Genomic DNA, 24,282 nt, shown 5'->3' with positions numbered 1-24,282 from the left:
CCGCAGCCGCGAGAGCACTGTTGTTACTCTCTTTGACAAACATCTTCTCTCCACCCATAAAAAATATGTTCTAACATAAAAAATATGTTGGTACCCAAATAAAATTGAGATATGTTTCAAAATGCTGCAAACATATATTTGTTTGAACCTAAACAAATTACGTATGGATTCAAACAAATATTTGTTTTGGACGGATTGCAAACACACATATGTTTGGAATCAAACCTATTTCTAACATATTTTTTTCTGCGTGTATTTATTTAGTCTTCTCCATAAACGAAAGAAAACTAATCGTTCCATTTTACTTCAATGTAATTTGTGGTGTTGGGTACAACAAGTTCGGCCTGGCCGAACTTAACGCCGTTCTTACTTGTTTCTATTTAGACTAATATTAAATAAATTATGAGTATTACCTTGCGTATAGTTATTAGAATTAAACTTTCTCAAGGCGCGATATCTCTGGATCTTTAGCCTAAAAATTCTGATAATATACTAATACATGTTGCTGATGACATCCCCATATCAGAAATCGCCATATATACTTTATGGGGTCGCAAATGATTTCCCCCCTCAGAAATCCCCATATATAAATGATTATTTCGATATGTAATAAACAGAAAAAAAAACAAACCTAATAGACTCTCCATTTTATTGTGGTGTGTGTAAAAACAAGTAAAAAAGTATCAGTCAGCTTTGCCGACAGAGATATACCCTCAGCCTGTGTAAATTGAAACACAACAAACTTATGTATTTAGGGGGTTTCAAAATTTTGGGCGTATGAACCGACAAAAATTTTGATTAGGATTAAAGTTCAAAAGTTAAAGGAGGTACTTAAAGGAATGGACCCACCTAGACCATGGGGGTGCCATAGGGGGTTTTTACAACCTTCGGGCTGTTTTTCCAAGAAGTATGGACCTGCCCCTGAAAAACTTTTATCATCGTAATTGAGGCAGCGAATGTAAGTTGAATCAACAAAAATCAGTGTGATTCGATAGCAGGTCTTAAAGTGAACTTATCCGAAATTTTGTGTGGGAGGTACCGGATGGACAAATATAGTCCATATTCGAACCTGATCCATATCTGGTAGATATATTAGGATGTGTAAAGTATGGACCAAATCGCCGCTCCATTCAAGAGTTATCGTGCGCACGATTTTTGCGAACATTTTTGAACTTTTGTGGTGGAGGTACCTGAAGGGGTGGACCCATATGGCTTATCATCGAACTTAAACTATGTTTGGACACAATGTTACGAAAGCCAAATGTTGGACGGAATCAGCATTCTTCTTCTTTATTGCATAATCGATATTCGAATCAGCATATCCGTTCGAGAGTTATCTTGCGCTCCAACCACTACACATGGTGTCATAGGGGTTTTTCCAACTTTCAGGCTATTTTCTATGGAAGTGCCCCTGATGAAACTTGTACCTTCGTATGGGGGACAGAGAATACAATTTGTTACAACAAAAATCAAGGCGATTCGAGAGCAGGTCCTAAACTGAACTTTTCCGAAATTTTGTATGGGAGGTACCCGAAGGAGTTTTCCGATTGAGTCCATATTGCAACCTCGATGTGCGAAGTATGGACCAAATCGGTTACTTCCTTCAACAGTTATTGTGCGTATAAATTTTTTTTAACATTTTCGAACTTTTGTGAGGGAGAGGAGAGGAGAGGACCGATATAACCCATCTTCGAACTTAAACTAAGTTTGGACAAAATATTGCGAAAACCAAATTTTGGACCGAATCGGTTTATCCGGTCGAGAGTTATCGTGCGCTTAAGCCAGACACACAGACGGACGGACATGGCTAAATCAACTCCAAATTGTCTGAAACACATTTCGTCCAAACATACTTGTGGTCAAAACCATTATTTCGATGAGGCACATTTTGCCCGTATGAAAGTGTATATACCCTCGTTAGCATAAATGCTGAGGGTATAAAAAAAACTAAACAGTATGGAAAAGTCAGGATGCATCGGGCTGACAGTGACAATGTGGACTTTTCCGGCTAAAGATCTCAACATGTGTAATTAGGCATATTCTGCCAATATGTACAACTCAAGCACCGACCTTTGTCGTTAGCAATAAAACAATATATCGTACCTAGAACGCAAAATGAAAACATAATTTCTTAAAATCATGTATTGTAGAGCAAATTAATACGATTCTGCAAAACCCATGACCAATAATAAAGTTGTGCTACTCTGTATGTCGACAAATTTGATTCCCCGTGTACAACTGTAAAATTATTAAAAATTGTACAAAAAAGAAAACAAATTTCGGTAACATTTACACCCACTTCAAGCAACAACCCTCCTCTCCCTTTTCAGACATTTGCCACAACGATGGGTATACAAGGCCAATGGGCGCGCACACACACACAATAATACAAAGTAAATGGGTCACATACCATACAAATTTATATGCATAAATTGTCCAAAAGAAATTTAAACAAAAAGTGGAATGACCATCATTATTGTAAAAAGAATGTATTTTCGTCTGTTGTCGTGATAATGACGGCAGTGGTATATTGGTTATTGTGGAGACGTACTACAGAAACTCCCCCGCACACTTTCAACCCAATGACAAAAGAACACATCAACAACAGCGAACAGGTAACCGCCATTAAAATGGATGTGTGTGTGACTTTCCGCAGGCCATACCAGTCAGTTTCATGTGTTTTGAACATCATATACGGAAACCAGGGAAAACGGTACACAAGCAAAAGTGTCACGGATCGTTCCGCAATACCGAATTAAAGACAATATTGCAGAATACGTGAAGAAATCCATGAAATTCATGTAAAAGCGAAATTCGTAAAAAATCCAAGCCACAGAACAGCCAAACTACGGCTAATTGTTCATATTTTAAACTGTGCAATTACAAAAAGAAAGATTTTACATGCATTTGCTAAGCAAATTGAAAGATGTTATATACCACAAGGGATTATAAATACACGCAGAGAAAAAAATATGTTTGATCCAACAATATTCCAAGAGCAAAATATGTATTGTTAACATATTGTTGGATTCCTCATGTAGTATTGTAAATCCAAAAATAGTTTGTGTCAATTGAACAATATTTCTCTCTTTTCTTCGAAAATTTGTTTCTCTTCTCTCGCTATTCGATGCCGTGTTGAAAAAACAATTTTGGTGAGTTGTGGTGTGTTTGTATGACATGCTGCCTTTACCTTTGTTTTTGTGTGTATGTACTTGTGAGACTCTTGTTTTTATTTGTTTCTGTTTTGTTTCATTCTTCTTTCCTTTTCATGTTTGTTATGGTGTTTAATTATTCCTTATGTTGTGGTGGGTTCTTGTGGCTTTTTGTTTGTCTTTGTTGTCAGCCAATGCAGCAAACCATGTATTGTGTTCATCAATGATTGCAATATTATACGCGACATTTATATCCAAGTTATGCGAAAAGTGTATATGAGAAGTATATGCACTCAAATTAAAAATTTCTGGGCTGGTTTTCTGTATTGACAATACTTTTTGTAAACAAAATTAGATTATGATAGTTCCTACAATCGGTATTGTTAACGATTTTAACAATATTGCGGAAATTCGAAAGTTGTTTTTGTTTTCTATGTTTGGAACAAAAGATGGTATTTTTGGATTTGGATTACAATGTTTGAACAAAACAAATACATTTTTGGAACCAAAACATATATTTTTGTTCCAACAAAAGCGAAAAATATTTTTTCTCTGCGTGTAGTAATGCTATTAATAAGGCACGGTGCTCTTGAAACAATTTTAAATGGAAGGTGCTTACACCTCGAAAGTTTTTGCGGATTCTGAAACTACAATGTTTATAGATGAGATAAATCAAAAAACAAAAAAAATCGGCGGAGCGCTTTTTAAATAAATCGCGATTTAAGTTGACATTTTTAGGCGTTGTTTATGTTTTCACGGTTTTGCTTAGAAACCGCAAGCCCTATCAAAATAGTACTAAAAAAAATGTTGTAGCTATGAAAATTCTCTACAAAATTGATCTTTATGGTATACTAGTCGGTTTTACCGTTTTTGAGATATAGAAGTTCAAATTGGGACAATTCAAATTCAATTCTGTATTGCCCCCTTATAAAACAATGTCATGACTGCAAATTCCCAACTTAAACTTATATGTCTAAAAAAATGGTACAACTTAGGATAAATTACTTAAGCCAGTCTTGCAGAGAATTTTCACAGCTTTAAGATTTTCTCAGGCCCCATATCGATAAGACTTACCGTATTCAATCAAAATCGCGAAACCCTAACAAAAAACCTAAAAATGTAAACTGAGCTTCTTTATCTCAAAAATGGTACAGGCTGGGAACAAATGATAAACGTCAATACTCTAAAGAGTTTTCACAGCTACGAAATTTTCTTTAGCTCCATTTCGATTGGACTTGCGGTTTCCAAGCAAAATCGTGAAAACCTAAAAAACACCTAAAAATGGGAATTTTGACCGCGATTTATTTAAAAATACCTACAGCGATTTTTTCTTGTTTTTGGATTTTTCTCATCTATGAACATTGCTGTTTCAGAATTCACAAAAACTTCCCCTGTGTAAGCGGTTTTCATCAAAAGTTAGTTAAGGCGCACCCTTCATGACATTGTTTTATAAGGGGGCGATACAGTCAGTGCATTGCCCCAATTTGAACTTCTATATCTCAAAAATGGTAAGACCTACGAAAATGTCATAAAAGTCGATCTTGTAGAGAATTTTCAAAGCTACAACATTTTTTTCAGTCCCATTTTGATATGACTTGCGGTATCTAAGCAAAATTGTGAAAACCTAAACAACCCCTAAAATGTCAACTTAAATCGCGATTTATTTAAAAAGCGCTCCGGCGATTTTTTTTTTTTTGTTTTTTGATTTTTCTCATCTATAAACATTGTAGTTTCAGAATCGGCAACTTGACCAAAAATCATGAAAATTAAAAATGTTGTGTGTCGTTACGTAAAGCTATTTTAAAGGGGTTTTAATTGATTTTATGTATATTCAATATTGCCACAAAGTATATACATTCAAAAGAGAGAGATCACAATATTTTAGATACAAGATTGAAATTTGGAACTGATTATAATATATTAGTCCTTGGATGAACCATATCAGACCACGTTCGGCATAGTTTCCTTACAAAAGTTTTTAACCAAATTCTCCAACAGAACTGAAGCAATAACTAAAAAATCTTTCAAATTAATATTACCCATATAGATGTACGTTTTGGTGTATCCCAGAATTTTCAACCACATTAGCTCTTATTTGACATTTTGGGTTCTAAATCCCGCAGCGAATAGCTTTCGAAATATTTTCTATATTCGAGGCTATTGGCATAGTTTTTAAAAATATCGTCAGTAATATGGATTTTGGGAGAATTTCCATGTGTTTCCAAAAGTGGTGAAAATAGATCCACGTTCGAACGCAGTGATTGCAATCGCGAATATGTCGAATAGATATATACATTTTTTGGAGGATATAAACAGTTCGATCTGAACATAACGCCGTTTCTTCTTTATCACACACTAACTTCAGTGCCATTAAAAAAGTTTGGCATTATTGTAAGAAAAAAATATTCTTTAAGTTCATAAAAACACCAAAACTTTACTATTTTACCAGAAGTGATAGAGTCCGTGAAAGCCAACTATGAAAATTTATAACTTTTGTTTTCTGGAAAACAAGTAAAAAGCAACAGTCGGGTTTGCCTACATAGATATACGAAGTTAAGAATTCCTCATTCAAAAATCAGCGTTCCAAATTTGCGCTAAGGCGAGTAAATCGATCTACAAAATTTGACATTTCGTGTGAGAACAATATTTTTTTTTTACAAAAACAGGGGGTTAATATGTACGTTATTTTAGGATGTTTCGGTCAAATCGGATAATTGAAATTTTGTGTTGGAGGTATCTGAAGGAGTGAATCGATATAATCCACATTCGAACCTACTCTAGGTCTCGAAAAAATCGGATTGGACTTTGCTCAAGATTTTAGGGAAACATTTTGAAGTCTGGTGTCCAAAGGAAGCTTGGACAAAATATTGCGAGATCCAAATTTGGACCAAATCTGTTGATCTCTTCGAGAGTTTTAATGGGCACGAGCCAGACAGACGGACAAACTGGCATAAATCGAATCCAAATTGTTTGACATATGATTAGTCTAAGAACATTATTTCGATGAGGTACATTTTTATCGTTACCCTAATGGTTGCGGGTTCAATATCACGGTGCTCTTGAATGGAGCTTACAACTGGGAAGTTTTTGTGGATTCTGAAACAGCAATGTTCATAGATGAGAAAAATCCCAAAACAAGAAAAAATCGCTGGAGGGAATTTTAAATAAGTTCACATTTTTAGGTTTATTTTAGGTTTTCGCGATTTTGCTGGGAAACCACAACTCCTATCGAAATAGGGCTAAAGAAAATGTTGTAACTTTGAAAATTTGTTTGATTTGTTTCTATGTTTCACCATTTTTGAGATATAGAAGTTCAGGTCACATTTTTATGGTTTTTTGTTAGGTTTTCACGATTTGCTTCAAAACAGTAAGTCTTGTCGAAATGGGACTACAGAAAATCGTATAGCTGTGAAAAATCTTTACAAGATGGGGATTCGTAACTTTTTTACTCGGTTGTACCATTTTTGAGATATATAAGCTTAAGTTGGGAAATTGTAGTCCTGACATTGTTTTATAAGGAGACGATACAGTCAGTGAATTGTTTACATTTGAACTTTTATATCTCAGAAATGGTAAAACCTACGAAAATATCATATAAGAACAATATTGTAGAGCATTTGCACTGCTATAACATTTTCTTTAGTTCCATTTTGATAGGGCTTGTGGTTTCCCAGCAAATTTTTGTTTTTCTTCTTTCATTTAAAGTTGGTTGAAGAGCACCGTAATATACAATACAAATAACAGCGGATTTTAATACAATACCATATAACGAAAGTTGAGCATTAATTTCGTTTACGGTTGATTTCAGCTACAAATTTGTTACTGATAGGAAAAAAATTCAGATGGGCACACTATTTATAGCAGATATTATCACTTTATTATGCACAACAAGACATTTTTCTCCATTATTTTATCCCACTGTTTAGTTGATATAAAAAAAGGAATACAACATTTTTATTAAGGCAGTAAAACAATTTTCTAACTGCTTTTCGAGATATACTCCACGGAAAACCTTTGATATGTCGTATATATTGTCCAATAGACATTTCATTTTATGTACTTCTACCCCGCACAATACTGAATTTGTAAATATTTTGAACACAAAATGAGTTTAAAGCCTCAAGACCTTTATATTTATTACAGAATTCCAAAACACTGGCATGGCATAAAGAAGGAATTCAGTTTCACTGGAACTTTCTCTAAAAAGAGTATTCAAACAAAAAAATTAAATATTTCTTAGACAACTTGATGACAAAGTACATTTTTAGTACAGAACCTTCAGAACAATATCAGTTATCATTTGAAATTTTAAAAACAAAAATTATTTTATAGAATAATTGGTAATAATTTGATAAGTAGCTCAAAAAATTGTAGTCGACCAAACCATTTCGGGGGGGCAGGAGAAAATTATTTTTATGGGAACATACAATATATACATGTATGTACGCACATACATAGTTCCTAATATTGGTCTATAGTTTATAGGGAGACATAGAAATTATCTTCTTAAGATATGAACAGTGAACAATATTTGCCCCACTTTCCCTATAGAATGTTAAAATTTAAGGTATAATTTCTGGAAAATAATTTTATTTTGTTTCAGGTGACACGTATAGATATGGAAACATATGTACATACATATAACCAAACATACATATGTATGTACATGATTTTTGCCATTTAGGTACAAACTTACACATAAACACGATTTTGGTATCCACATTATGAAAACCACTACAAGGTGCTGCAAGCAAAAAGGGTCAAAGGAAAATGTAGTCATTTGGCCATAAGCCGAAACTGAATACTAAGGGACAAATTGAACCCCTCGTTCAAAACCGTTGTTACCGTATGTTGTCATATACATATAAAGTACACCGTCCGTGGCAATGACAATGACAACAAAAGTCACAACAAGTCTGATAGCAGTGCGTTTGCCAATTGGTAACCATAACAAAAACTGCGGTTTGGAACAAAGCTTAATTTATTCAAATGAATTTAATGTTTGTGTGTAGGAAAATTAAAATTGGCTGCCAGTGCATTCTGCATCCGACAACACTTACAAATATTTATTTAGCTTATATATACAAAACAAAACATTTTAATTTAGACATATGTATACGTACTCACATATGCAATATTCGTCGACAACGCCTTTGTGAACCCCTATAACACGAACTTTTTTACTCAGAAGCTCATATTCCTCATCATTAGGCCGGGGCGATTTGAAAACCTTAAAGGGGCGCGTAGCATTTCCGATTCCTGGGATTGTACTGAGCGATATTCGCCGTCAACGCAAATAGGCCCGTAGATCTTTCGAAGAATTTTCCTCTCAAGCACACCAAGCACTGCCTTATCTCCTTGCGGAAGTACTCATGCTTCGGAGCCATACATTAGCACGGGTAGTATCTGTGTTTTGTATATTTTTTAAATTGCTTACTTTAACCATAGTAGCATCTGTTGGCCAATACAATTCTTCTTCTTATTTCACAACTGATGTTGTTTGTTGTGTTTATGGCAGTGCCGAGGTAGACGAAGTCTTTACCTACCTCAAATTATATGTACCAACTCCACAGTTGGTCCGAGCTCTATGGACGCTTTGCGCGTCAACACCATCAATTTGGTCTTTTCGCCGTTTACCGCCAGACCAACTTTCGCAGATTCTGCTTCGACCTTCCTAAAGGTATCAGTATACTTTACTGATCGTCCCATGATGTCTATGTCATCAGCGTAAGCTCCTGTACATTTCGATTTCTTCACACTCCCGCTTTTCCATTTCTCTCTTTTTCTTGCGGAAAAGACGTTTCTTTTCTCTCCTTTTCTCCCGATATCTCTCTCGTGCGCTACGCGTTGCTACTGATTGTAAAGTATCTCTATATGCCGCATTTTTCTCTTCGGTAGCAGCACGACACTCCTGGTCATACCATGAATTCCTTTGTGGAGGTATGGATTTTGCGGCTGTTTGCATGGAGTGGGCAATATTTTGCCATTGTGTTGTTATGTTATCGACAAGGAGTGCTCGCATTAAGCAATTGGGCTAGTTGAGTGGAATATGCTGTGGCTATCTGTTGTGTTTGTTAGTGGTCCGAATCAATGTTTGCGCCTCGGAACGATCGTACATCCATCACGCTCGATGAATGTCTTCCATCTATCACAACATGATCATGATTTGATTACTTGCCCTTATGAATATCGAGATGATTAAGTCTGGTACTGCTAACTACCATGTTTTTTGCAGCTGCGAAGTCTATCAGCCTCATATCATTGTCAGATGTTTCACTGTGGAGACTGAATTTCCCGACTGTTGGGCAAAAGATATTTTCCTTTCCAATTTTGGCATTAAAATCGCCTAGAATGATTTTAATTTCATGAGCATGTAACGGTCATATGTTTCTTCTAAGCGCTCGTAAAATATATTTTTGGTCTGTTCGTCCTTTTCTTCAGTGGGAGCATGAGCGCAAATAAAGCTGATGTTGAAGAATATAGCTTTTATTCGAATTGCAGCAAGTCTTTCATTCACTGGGGTGAAGCTGAATACCACATGTTTTAGTCTCTGACTAACTACGAATCCGCAACCAAACTCATGCTTTACGTCATGGTATCTATAATACAGTGCGTCACCTTTAGGGGAGGGTTACTAACCCGACGCCCAAACCCAAGTTTTTAACGTTCTTATGGGTGACACCACGGGTAGGTCAGTGTCCACTTGAGATGAAAGAGGGACCAAGATAAATCCTGGGCTTTGCCATGTCAAAACCGATCAGGACCGTTCCTTGGTATCTTCCATCCCCTACGTCACCCATTTTCGATCCAACACTAAGACAAAAATTGTTGCCAAGGCAATTATTAAGTATTCTCTAGGAGTTCGCATAAACATTGGAACGCTCCTTCACGCTGTTTTGGCCTTGAGACAGTGCATTTTTTCGGAAAATGTCGATAAATGACACTGTGCCAACTTGACCAGAAAAATATTCAAGTGTTCTGATGCAAAAATTCTAGCACGTTGGGTAAATGGGCAACGAAAATGTTGTGGGTGCCTTAGGGTCACTTCCTTTTTTGTTTTATAACCGATTTAATTATTTTCCCGTTTTTCGGAACCTAATTTAATTTCCTTTTTGGTGAAAATAAATAATTATACCGTTTTGTATCTTCTAAGGAGCCTAGAGCACAATGAAAAACATTTTCCCGTTTTTTTGTTCGTTTTTTTCACACTTCAACCATTATAGCTAAGCCATTTCGTCGGTGTCATGCTTAAGTATTCCATACGCCATTTTGAGATAATCGCATTTAAATATTTACGTCCCAACTGCTTGGAGCTGCCTGAAGAAAATATTTACACATATTTTTGACAAGTATTATTAGTAATAGTATATAGAAGATCTTTGCCAAAAGTTAGAGAAATATCTGTTGGAATGAAATAGTTCTACCCCCATTATTACAAGGCTTCTTTTGTTATAGTTTCGATTTACCGAACAGATTTATAGCGTTCCGGTTAACTTAAACTTAAAACTGATGATTGAATTCCAAGGGGGAGTTTCTTGGCATTAACTTTCAATGTAAAAATTATATTTTTTATGCCCCCAAATTGGTTAATTTTGCGTTTTCAAATTCATCAGATAGTAAAAGAACACATATAATAATGGCCCATAGTTAATTTTTTTAAGAATAGAATTTTTGTCGAAATGTTCCATATCCACACATATGACACAAATGCAAAATATTGTAAATCACATGGAATAAAGTGACAAATAAATGTTTCCCATATTTGCCTCAATAAATTCTAACCTTCTAAATCGAAAATTAATGTTCTGATTTGTGGAATGTATTTTTAAATTCGTAAGTTATTAAAATATTAATTTCATACCTGAAATGAACTTAAGCTTTCGAGCCTAATGGTGGATATCTCTGAAACTAGAGCAGATAGGAAAAAGCGTACCAAAAATTCAGAAAGAGCATAAGCGAAAACCCTTGAAACCACCTACATATATCTCAAAAAGTCAAAAATGGCGTATGGAACACTTAGGATTACACCGACGATTTGTTAACCGATTTAAATAAATAATTGTTTCGTCGAATTATATTCACCCCTCTAAAAGGATAAATTATCAATAGAAATCAGTTATGTACAAACTTAAACTTGAAAATTCTGAACTTCAAGTAAAATTCTGAATTTTTATTGAAATTTTCTGAAATGAATGGGAATGATTTGAATTTCAAATGGATTTTCTGAATTTCAAATGCAATGTCTAAATTTCAAATAGAATTTGAAAATAGAATTTGTGAATTACAACTACTATTTTCTGAATTACAATAGACAAATATATGCCAATAAATGTTTGCAGTAATTTGGTATTTTGTGTTTCCAGAGTCTAAAAAATATTTCTACCAAAGTTTGTTTATATAGGTCCACGTTTTGGTTTTGGTATAGCCCCCATATAACGCCCCAATTTTTTGAATGAATTTGTCCCATTTGACAACAGAATTAGTTGTAACTTTGTATTTTGTGTTTCCAGAGGCTAAGAAACATTTCTACCATACAATGTTTACTTAGGTCCACGTTTTGATATAGCCCCTATAAAACGATACCTCCCGATTTTCAGTATTTTGAAGGTTTTAGCCTCATTATCACACCGAAATGGCTAAAATTTGGTATTTAGTCTTCGTTGGGGGTATAAAACTTCCCCCCACCCCAGAAATTTGTAGGTTCCACCTGATTTTCGGTATTTTGAAAGTTGTGGCCACATTTATCCACCGAAATGGCTGAAATTTGGTATTTTTCCTTCATTTGGGGTATAAATCGTTCCATATGAAATATTGTTGGTATAGGTCCACGATTTTATATAGCCCCCCATAGAACTTACCTCCCTATTTTCGGTGTTTTGAAGGTTGTGACCTCAATATTCCCCAGAAATGGCTGATATTTGATATTTAGTCTTCGTTAGGGGTACAAAACTTTCTCCCAGAAATTTGTCGGTACAGGTCCACGCCTTAGTATAGCCCCAATAGAACGGTACCTCATGATTTTCGATATTTTGAAGCTTGTGACCTCAATATCCCACCGAAGTGACTGAAATTTGGTAGTTAGTCTTCGTAGGCGGTATAGAACTTTCCAACTGAAAATTTGTCGGTATAGGTCTGCGTCTTCATATAGCCCCCACACAATGGTACCTCCTGATTTTCGTTATTTTGAAGGTTGTGACCTCTATATCCCACCGAAATTACTGTAATTTGGTAGTTAGTCTTCGTTAAGGATATACAGCTTTCCGCCTGAAATTTGTCGGACGATATCTCCCAATTTTCGGTATTCTTGGAATTCACTTCAATACACTTCATGTGGAACTTAACGCTTTTCTTACTTGTTTCTACTCACACAAGCGCAAATGGGTTTTTTGGCCATCAATGTTTTAGAGTGTTTTTAGGCCACCAGGTTCCATTGATGAAAATTTCAATTCGATATGTTATCTAGAAGTATTTTTGTCACACCTCCCTTATGTAAGTGCAATTAAGGGTGTTGATAACTACAATTTGGAAATAGTTAAAAGTTTTAGTTACATCGGCAACGCCATAAATGAAATATAGAGAAGACTAATATTGGCCAATAGATGCTACTTTGGTCTAAGTAAACAGTTTAAAAGCAAAACCACCTCTCGTCAAGCAAAAGTCATACTCTACCACACACTTATACTACCTGTACTTATGTATGGATCCGAAGCATGGCTACTTGCGAATGCTGATGAGGCACAACTTGGTGTGTTTGAGAGGAAAGTTCTTCGTGAATACCGGCATCGTATTAACCACGAGTTGTACCAACCAACGACTGTGTAGGCTGGGTCATATCAATAGGATGGATAAAGATGCCTCTACCAGAAAGGCATATGAATATGAGCCATTTGACGATATACTTACCAAGGGAAGGCCAAAACTTCTATGGAAAGACCAACTGGATAAGCAAAGTAGAAGATCGGCGCGTTTGGAAATCTACTCTTAGTTCGGCTTATGGAACATAACGTTCTGCTTGGAATATAAAGCAATCAGAGTTAGTAAGGAAACATCATCACTGAAGTAAATGAAAATAAGGAAATACCATAACTTTTAATTAAGTTTTGAAATTTAGATTATGCGTACCAATCGCAAAGAACATAACAAACTTTTTATTAATATGGCCACACCTTACTTGCTATATAGTTTTGACAAAAACTTTTTGAAAATCTTACTAATAACGATATTGCATATTTCAACTGTTCGCATACTATAAATCGCACCATACTTGCATTGATATTATTTTTGCAAAACAGCCTATATTGGTATTTAACAAATATTTACAAACCTAGTAACAGAATTAATATACCCTCTATATTATAGTGGTGGGTACACAAATCTCTCAAATGATCGATATTTGCACACAAAGTGTCAGTCGTCATTATTTTTTTCCACTAATTCATTTAATATTTTTGTTCATGCGTACGCATTTTCATTAAGTAGTGATGTGAAAACTGTGTACGAGTATAAATATTCGTTTTAATGCCAATTAAAGCACTTCCAGCATTGAAACTGTTTTACCATGTATTTGCACACGCTTGTACCTCCGGTTGTATGTACGAGTATCGAAGTCATAATGTGCGTTTATAATTTTATGTATATATGCTTAGGTAAGCACATTTGTACATACATGCATGTGAGACAACTAAATTAACACCGCATAATATTCTGAGCACATTTTTGTGGCATACCATTCATTCATTGGCTTTCCCATTGCTTAATTTAGTCATGTTGGTGTTATTTATTCACGTCGCCATTACTTCGAAAACATTTTGCATTTCGATTTCAAAGTGATATTGGCATTATTGATTTAGAGTTTTCACTTTAACGGTCCTAAAATTTCAATTTCCTTTTTTGTTCGCCATTGTTGTGGCAATCGACCGGAGGTGCTTGACTGTGCGACTATTTGGTGTCATTCAACAATACGAACGTTTATATTGAAATTGAAATTCCATAATTCCGTCAGACACTTAACAATTTTTGGAAGGAAATTTTTAGTCAAATATTTCAGTACACCAATGCAACAATAAATGACGGGCATTAATGACATGGAAAATGTATCCGGTTGTGTAAGGTGATACATATATAATTACATATGTGTCAGTTAATAGCGGGCGATAATTATATGCTTACACATTTTGACATTTTATATCAATTACAACAAATGGTATATTGGGATGTTTAAGGATGTTAACTGAAATGGAGACACAATGTTCGATAGAGAAACAAATTTTTCACAAAACTGAATTATGATTGGGAAGCGAACTTTCAGAAGTGTGCAAAAAAGGTTATTTGTGTTCAAAGGCAATTCTATTGGGTTTTTAGGATTTTTGCACATATACAAAAGTCTTGTCGAGCTGAGTCGATTTGGTTATGTGTGTCCATGCGTCTGTCCATCTTAACAATGTAATAACGCTATGGTCACCATTTTGATCGAAGCGTGATGACATTTTTGGTAGGTATGGGTGTTCGAGAGGGAAAGAAGACTATTGGTTTTGTTAATGGCGAAATAATATTCAGGGATTGGAATGGCCAAAAAAATCTCCTATTACTGAAGGTAGAAAATCTCGCCTTCACAATGACGCAGAGCAGCAGATGTACCCAGGGTTTTTTTAATGAAAATGTATGAAAATATAGATAAAATCGTCAAAACACAGGAAATCGGTTGGGGACTATAACAAAGCGTGGACGTTAGGGTTATGATTTTAGTATGCATTTTTTGAAAGTACATATTTAAACTACAAAAACCTAAGTAGGGTTTTGTCCTGTCAGATCCAGTTCGGATTTTATGGCCTCATCTAAACCGATATGGCCTCATCTAAAAGATATTGGGAAGTCAATAAAGAAATAAGAATCGCAACGCGCATCGCTAAAAATGAACAAATCAAACGTAAATGTGAAGAAATTGAAGCCCTGCAAACACTCCACGACGACTTTAATTTGCACAAAAAGCTGAAAGAAACAGCCGGAATATACAGAAGAAAACCGCCAAATATACTCTTTGACGATAACAACCAACCCGTTTTTGAAATCTCAAAACAAAAGCAAGTATGGAAGGAATACATATCAAAATTGTTTACAGATCAGAACAGATCAGACTATAATCGCAATGAAAATTCCCTTGAAAGCGAAAATCTTATTACCAAAGAAGAAGTCGTCTATGCAATAAAAACCCTGAAGGACAGAAAAGCTGTGGGACCAGACGAAATTCCCGCTGAATTGCTCAAATTAATAGATGAAAATAATATACAACTGTTTGTGAAACTCTTCAACGATATATACGACACAGGACAATATCCACGAGATTGGCTGAAATCTACATTTGTTCCCATACCAAAGAAAGCAAACGCCAGGAATTGCAACGATTATAGAATAATTAGTCTAATGAGTCACGCCTTAAAAATTTTTTTACGTATTATTCACAAAAGAATATACACTAAATGTGAAGCAGCAATGGGAGAAACCCAATTTGGATTTAAGGAGGGAATGGGAACCCGGGAAGCACTGCTTGGTGTTCAAGTGCTCATCCAGAAGTGTCGCGATGTCCAAAAAGACATATTTATTTGTTTCGTGGACTACGAAAAGGCATTTGACACAGTTCGACACGACAAACTGGTTGAAATTTTAACATCAATAGGTATTGAACCCAAAGAACTAAGATGCATAAAAAATCTTTACTGGAACCAGACAGCATCAGTAGAAGTATCCGGTGAAACATCCGATGAAATAACAATATCCAAAGGTATTCGACAGGGGTGTATACTCTCACCATTATTATTTAATATATATGCGGAACAGATTTTTCGAGAGTGTGTAGAAGGAAAGAGGATTGGAATAAAAATACATGGGCAATTCATTAACAATATACGATACGCTGATGACACCATGATAGTAGCGAGCTCTTTAGGTGGCCTCCAAAATCTCCTTAATTCTCTCAACGAAACAAGTAATTCGTACGGATTACATATTTATCTCAATAAGACAAAATTTATGATCATTAGTAAAAGTAACAATGTTTACGACTCCTCACTAAAAATCAGTGAATCAGAAATAGAGAGAGTAAAATCGTATAAATACTTGGGAGTGCAATTAAATGAGCAATGGGAGTCTTCTAAAGAAATAAGATGTCGGATAGAAATGGCGAGAGAAGCGTTTCTCAAGTACAGAAAAGTACTAAACAGCCACGACATCAATATTGAACTTAAAAAACGGTTTATCAAATGCTATGTATGGTCAGTTCTATTATACGGTGCTGAAACATGGACTGTAAAATCAGCAGACGGGAAGAAACTGGAAGCTTTTGAAATGTGGACATACCGACGTGTGCTCAAAATTCCATGGACCGATCGAGTGTCAAATACCGAAGTCTTAAGAAGAATTAATGAACAACGACAGTTAATGAAAACCATCAAAACCCGAAAAATTTCTTATTTGGGACATTTGATGAGGAACAATAAATATAAGATACTGCAGATAATTCTCAAATCCCAAGTTGAAGGAAGACGTTGTAGAGGTCGAAGAGAACTGTCCTGGCTAAAAAATATTCAAGACTGGACCGGATACCGTTATGAACTCAGTCTTCTTACAGCAGCTAAAAACAGACAACTATCGCTTTCCACATAAAATAAATATTTCCAATAAGAATGTAACAAAATGTATGATCGCTTAACATCCGAACAACGGATATGCAAATAAAGAAGAAGAAACCGGGCTAAATCTACACTTTTTTGCATTTATCAGGTCTTTATCTCAGAAACGAATAGGAATTTGGCCTTGCTGTCTTTGCCAATATTGTAGTCCTAAACTAGTAGAACTTATCTTTTAAAAAACCACTTAAGAAAAACTCCATCAAAATCTATAAAATATAGAAAATTTTACATAAATGCTGAAATTTTGGTCAGTATCGGCTAAACTATTGGGAGTTGAACTAAGTAACCTTTTGCAAAAATCTTCCAAATAAAGTTCTCGACAATTCTTTAAAACATTCTGAAACTCTAAAATGCTTACTTCATGTTGTTTCAGCAGTATTTTGCATCATATCTTTTACAACACGTATTTCAAACACAGTTCACACCAACAGTTTATTCTCGCATTTCGGATTTCACTACATTATTGACATTTTTATTAAATCGTAGTTTAAAAATGTACTGAAAACAAACAATGGCATATAGGCATTTTATAACAATGACATGTTCTGAAGAGTTGTGTATTACATTCCAGAGAATATTTTTCCAAAAGAAAATATTCTGAAAAAGTTAACGGTTTTTGAGATACGATGCGTAATGTATAAAAATTGTGGAGTTTTTGCATATATTTTGAAATTTGAGGCAATAAATGTAGTTTTTCGAGTTCACTATTTCTCCATATATTTTATTCTTGTCCTTATCTACAAATTTACTTCAGAGGTCAGAAGAAGATTCGCATTGGTTTCAGAGATATAGCCCCGAATTTCTTTAAAAACTCAATATTTAACCATGTTTAGATGGGGCCATAAAATCCGAGCTGGATCTGACACAACAAAACCCAACTAGGGTTGTCTCTTGGGTCTGTACTTTCAAAAAATCCTCGGTTCGAATTGTTTGCACAAGATCACCTTAAAAATGTTGCACAGTGTAATTGTTTCACAAACATCTCAGAAGGGACAAGGCAGACTTCTCTCATATCAATGAGTGAGTGTACCCCGATTCATATTCGCTCAATGATATGGGACCCACAGTTTATTTCCGAGTCCGAACGGCGTGCCCTAAGACACCTCTTATAGAGAAGTTTTATATGGCTGAAATACTCAGAAATTGTCGCAAACCTTACTGAAGGATATTTTGTCACCGTTGAAATTTTGATTTTGTCTTGGCAAAAAGGTGGCAAAGCCACCCATGCTGCAATGAATGTATAAAAATCCAATTGGACAATTAAAACGTTAGGGCACCATGTAATTTGCAATAATGCAAAAACTGGGAATAGGAAAATGTGATTCTCTACACAAAACACAATATATGTTAAGCAGTAGGCTCCTTATCTAGCAGACGCGTGATTGCAATTTGCATCAGGGGGAAGAGCAATAGTTCTATTTCCATATGTAGTCTACTTTGCCGGCATATGATAGGAAATGAAATATAGACCAAAACTATTTGTTTTGTATTTTTCATACAAAAGTAATGGTCCATTTCATCCGCTAAATAATATCAGATCATCATCCAGAATTGGAGCATCTTCTTCTACCTAAACTTTTACCTCGTGCAAAATTTCGTGATTATTGAGCTATAATTGCGAACACTAGCGTGTTTATGATAACACTACAAACAAAGAATACAATATATTAGATCATGTACACCAACACAATTGAAATCAATAGAAAGGTCAAGCGTCCCTCTTCCAAGTATAGTTGCCCGGAATGTCTCTTCCAGGAAAAAAGATATAAGCTGTATATTAAAAATTTTCACATTTTTCACACAAAAGTTTTGGTCCATTTAACCCTCGAAATATTATCCGATCGCCATCTCAAATTGCAAGCTTCTCCTTTGTCATATACTCTTACCTTATTTAAAATTACGCGTTGATCGGACTATTATTGAGACCTACAGAGCCGCTAGAAAATTGGATAAATATTATGTTTTTGGTCCATTTCACCCGCTAAATATTTCACGATCATCACCAATAAGAATAGGGATCTATTCTGACCTGAACCCGACCTCCATACAAAATTTCGTGACGATCGGTCCATAATTGTGGCCTGGAGCGTGTTTACAATTTATAATGGACAGACGGACGGACGGACACCCATCTCAAAATCGCTTTATCTCGTCGAGATATGAAGATTGGTATACCACATTGGGGGTCTTCGACGAATATTTCGCGGTGTTACATAAATTTTTACCAAAACAAACTTAGAATACCCTTTTCCACATTGTGGTATAGGGTATAATTACTTTTTGCAAAAGTGTTCGATATCACTCAGAATTACCCATATATACGAATGATTATGTCAGTGAGTTACAAACATAAAAACAAACTTAGTATACGCGGTATACTATGGTGCACAGTGTTATTAATACAGTCGAAATCGCTTATAACGTCGTCGTTTATAACGTCATATCGCTTATAGCGACGAAATCCAAAAGTACCGAATTTCTGCCCTTTATATTCCACACAAATAAATATCGCGTTATAAGTCATCGCTTATAGCGTCATATCGGTTGTAACGTCGGTTTTTTGTGAAATATTTGAATTTTGCTATCGGTTATAACGTCGAATCATACGAAGAAGGAAATTGTCTCTTAATAATTTGTTGTATGTATATTTTTTCAAACTCAAACAACAACAAAATGCCAAACTTATGCACAACATGTTCGAAGATGGCGGTCTCAAGTCAATTAAGCTTGAATGTTTGTCAACCAATGTCACATCGGTTTTACAACTCATGGACCAAGGTGGAGTATAATCATTAAAATAGCATTGCCGGATAAGCAAATATCCACTATCCTGTCAAGAATAGAAAAGGATCAAAGTACGAACTTAAATGTGCTGGATGCCGTGTTAGTGTTAGATGAATCATGGAAAAATGTAACATCTTCTGTCATTTATAATTTTCTTCATCTTGCGGGATTGTTAATGGACCTTTAAAAGTTTCTGAAGACATTTATCTTCGTTCTAATTTCTCCCAACACGTAGAAGATATTCATGAATTATTTGCCATCGATGACAAAGTTTTCACATCTGCCTTATGTAATGACGACGACATAATTGGAAGTTTTAGATGGAGGCAATTCAAATGAACAGAGTTTCAAATGCTGTAAGTGTCAGAGGCGTGTCTAGCTGTAGAAACTCTTCAAAAATTTATTTACTCAGAAGATGTTACAAACAAAAATGTGTTTTGGAAACCCTTTCAAAACTCAGATCTGAGTTAAATTTAAAACTTATGTCGGAATTCAAAAGCACAAACTAAAATAACAGACTCTTAGAAATAGAACCATATCCTATTTAAAGGTGATATTTTGAAGGCGATCTGCTGAAGAATGAATTTAATATCGTTATTTTTTATTATTTTGTCATTTATAGAATGAAAAAGTAAAAAATTGAATTGATTTTATTTTATTTATTTACTTAACAAAACAACGTATTTATACCCAAATGTCACTATACATAATATTATATTACCTCTTTTATAAATATCGTTTATAACGACTATCGCTTATAGCGTCCGATTTTGGCCGGTCCCTTGACCGACGTTATAAGCGATTTCGACTCTATGTCCAAACTTCCCTAAGGATGTTCGTTTTTCTTTCTTATGCATAATTCGTCAAAAATTTAAAGTGTTTTACGACTTTTTAAATCAAAAATTATATTTATTGTAAACGTTTTAAGATTTTCTTAAGATTTCTCTTTGTAATTGAAGCACGCGATTAATTACAAAAATAGTCATGTGCGGACACATATGAAATGTAGTTATGCGACCACAAAATCATGTGCTAAAAATTGGAGGCGCATTTCTTTAAATCAGAACTTAACGAGTGTAACACGCCCCGAAATGACACTGATTTCCATTAGAAACCAGTTTTACCCCAAATATAGTCTTGGCCTACAAAAATTAGTATGCCGTAACTGTAATGCAGCAAATTGTATGTGAAAGACGAAAACATAATCACATCTATAAAAAAGTCGTCATTCAAGAATCAATAAAAAGAAAAAGTTGTTTACAAAAAAAAACCGAAACAAAAACCTTCATAGCTCTGTTCAAAACGCCCGCCATATATTTATGAACATCAGCAATGAACGCTTTTACTTTCATCGGTCATTATTACCACAAATTGAAGTAAGTCTGTATGTTGGTTGGTAAGTCACATTCGGCCTATCTTTTGTACACAAGCTAAACCTCCAACAACCGACAGACCGGTCGACGGACAAACTCATTCAATGTGGCACGAGCACAGGAAGGGAAAGCTCCATCCATGGAGTTTCTTTCGTTGTTAAATTCATTTCTCGTTTTTTTCTTCTTCGAAACTGGCTACACCATTTGTCGGCAACAAGCCAGGGCCAAAATGTGGATGGTCAAATAAATATGCGGTGTGAGACACAAATTAAAGAAAAGCAAAAGTTTTTACCAGAGATTCACATAGCACAGTCTGATGGACAATGAATGACACACACGGCCATACACAAATTCAATTCATAAAGACGCCAACAAATCGAAGAGCAAACCCAGCCAAAAAGACTAAAAAAAATTGACATTCTTTAACACTTTTTATTCATAATGAAGTCAAACTGGCTGGGGACACTTTCTCTTTCCCCATCCCAGACTGGCTTTGTATTTTTGTTTTTGTTACGAGTGTGTGTAACTATGTAAGTTTTGAAGGTGTATTTGTACATATCAATAAAACGTATAAATGCTGTCTGTGCACAGCGATTTAGTAAAAATACTCTTTATGTTAAATTCAATCAAACTCAATCATCTGCACTTAGTCAATGCTGTTGGTATAGCAACGGAGCAAAAATAAGTCAAGCCATCTGTCATGAGCTTTAAGTTAAGACAAACAATCAATAATTTCATCACATAAATTACATGCACACTTTTAGATTTGTTTCAATCATATTTTTTAAATAATTTATTTGCATCATAAATTTCATTTGTATGTATCACGGATGTTAAAGTTTTTTGAAATTTATATCATTTGTTACTACAACCATGCAAAGTGTTAAGTTTTTTTGTGTATGTTTAGTTTAAATCTAGTAACTTATTTTTAACACAGTTGTAGTTGAACAATCGAACCAAAACTTTACACACTTTTCTGATTTGGGAGATAATACATGAATATGAATATCCAATATAGGTAAATTTTTTCCTATAGCCCCACATAACGGTACCACCCGATTTCAGGTACTTTAAGGATTTTATCTTCATTTTTAGCCCGCATTGGCTATAAATTGGCATTTGGAGTTCCCAAAGGTACCACACTTCCCCACCAAAATTTGTGGACATACATATGTAGGTCCAGTTTTTGGTATACTCCCCATATAAAGGTACAACCGTCGTCAGGCATTTAAAGGTTTTTATCTACTTTTTGGGCCAACATTGGCTGTAATTTTGTAATGGGGTTCTCAGTGGTCAAAAAATTGTATTTACTAAAAAGTTAAAAATAAAAAAAATAATTAAAAATAAAATTAAGGTACAGTGTTTTATTTATAAATGCACTAAAATCTAGAAAATAGTTGTTCGTTTAGCATCACGTAGTGTACTCTCTCTCAAATAAATCGCTTGTATTTAATTTAAAAATGGTGACAAAATTAAACGACAAGCGCTTTGTTTGAGTGATTCCATCAAAAAAATATTTTCTAGGTTTTAGTGCATTTATAAGTAAAACACTGTAGCTTATCTTTAAATTATTTTTTATTTTGTATAAAACTACGTTTAAATACAAAAATTTCAAGTCTTATGTGGTAGTGGTATTTGAATAATTACTATTTTTTCTAATTATATCCTCCACCATATTATGGAGGGTATAATTAAATTTATCATTCCGTTTGTCGAAATATGTATCGGAGACCCTATAAAGTATATATATTCTTGAGCAGGGTTAAATTTTAAGTCGATATAATCATGTCCGTCTGTCCGTCTGCTGAAATCAAGATACAGCTCACAATTTTGAAGATAGGGCTTTGTAATTTGGTGTAGAAGTTTCTATTACTCTTAGGATGCTATTATTGCAAATGAGCTATATCGTTCCACCTTTTGATATAGCCCCCGTAGAACGGTACCACACGATTTTCGGTATTTTGAAGGCTAATATCACACAATGAGGCAAATATCACACAAAAATGGCTGAAATTTGGTACCTACTCTTCGTTGAGGTAAAACACTTTTCTCAGTCATTTTTCGGTATAGGTCCACGCCTTCACATTGCCCGCATCGAACGGTACTTCCCGATTTTAGTTATTTTGAATGTTGTAGCCACAATAATTCACCGAATTGGCTGAAATTTGGTATTTAGTCTTCGTTGGGGGTACGAAACTTCCCTCAGAAATTTGTCGGTACAGGTCCGCCTTATATAGCCTCCATAGAACGGTCCCTCCCGATTTTCGGTATTTTGAAGGTTATGGCCCCAATAATACATTGAAATGGCTGAAATTTGTGATTTATTTTTTGTAGGCGGTATACAACTTTACCCCTGAAAATTCTCGGTACAGGTCCACTCCTTAATATAGCCCCCATAGAACGGTACCTACCATTTTCGGTATTTTTAAGGCATTGGCATCAATATACCATCAAAATGGCTGCAATTTGGTATTGAGTCTTCGTTGTGGGTATTCAACTTTCCCCCATAAATTTTTCGGTACAGGCCCTCGCCTTCATACAGCCCCTCGCCTTCGTACGGCCCCCATAGAACGGAACCTCTCAATACTCGGTATTTTGAAGGTTACGGCCTCAATATTCCACCGCACTGGCTGAAATTTGGTGTTTGTTGGGTGTATACAACTTTCCACCAGAAAATTCCCGGTACAGGTCCTTGCCTTAATATAGACCCCATAGAACGGTACCTACCGATTTTCCGTATTTTTGAAGGTTGTGGCCACAATAACCCATCGAATAGGCTGAAATTTGGTGTTAAGTGTTTGTTAGGAGTATACAACTTTCCCTCAGAAATTTGTCGGTGCAGATCCACGCCTTCATGTAGCCCCCATAGAACGGTATCTCAAGATTTTCGGTATTTTGAAGTTTGTGGCCCCAACTACCACCGAAATGGCTGAAATTGGGCATTTAGTCTTCATTGGAGGTGAAAACCTTTCCGATTGAAATTCGTCGGTATATGTACACGTTATATAATTGTTCCACAAACATCCCTGAAGGAACAAGGGAGATTTCTCTCATATCAATGAGTTCACCCCGATTCATACTAGCTCAATGATATGAGACCTACTGTTTATCGCCGAGTCCGAACGGCGTGTCTTAAAACACCACTTTGTAGAGAAGTTTTACATGTGTGTTGTTGTTATTGTTGACCTGTTGTGTATTTATTTGTGGTTGATTTATTTTGGCTTAAGGTCAATTGAAAAGAATTAGTTGTTTGTTGTATTTTCTTTTTTGTTTTTATTTTCCAATATT

Source organism: Musca autumnalis, unplaced genomic scaffold (genome assembly GCF_047663935.1).
Source record: "Musca autumnalis isolate F117 unplaced genomic scaffold, ASM4766393v1 scaffold_4, whole genome shotgun sequence".
Taxonomy (NCBI): Eukaryota; Metazoa; Arthropoda; class Insecta; order Diptera; family Muscidae; genus Musca; species Musca autumnalis.
Note: the sequence above shows the minus strand (reverse complement) of the source record.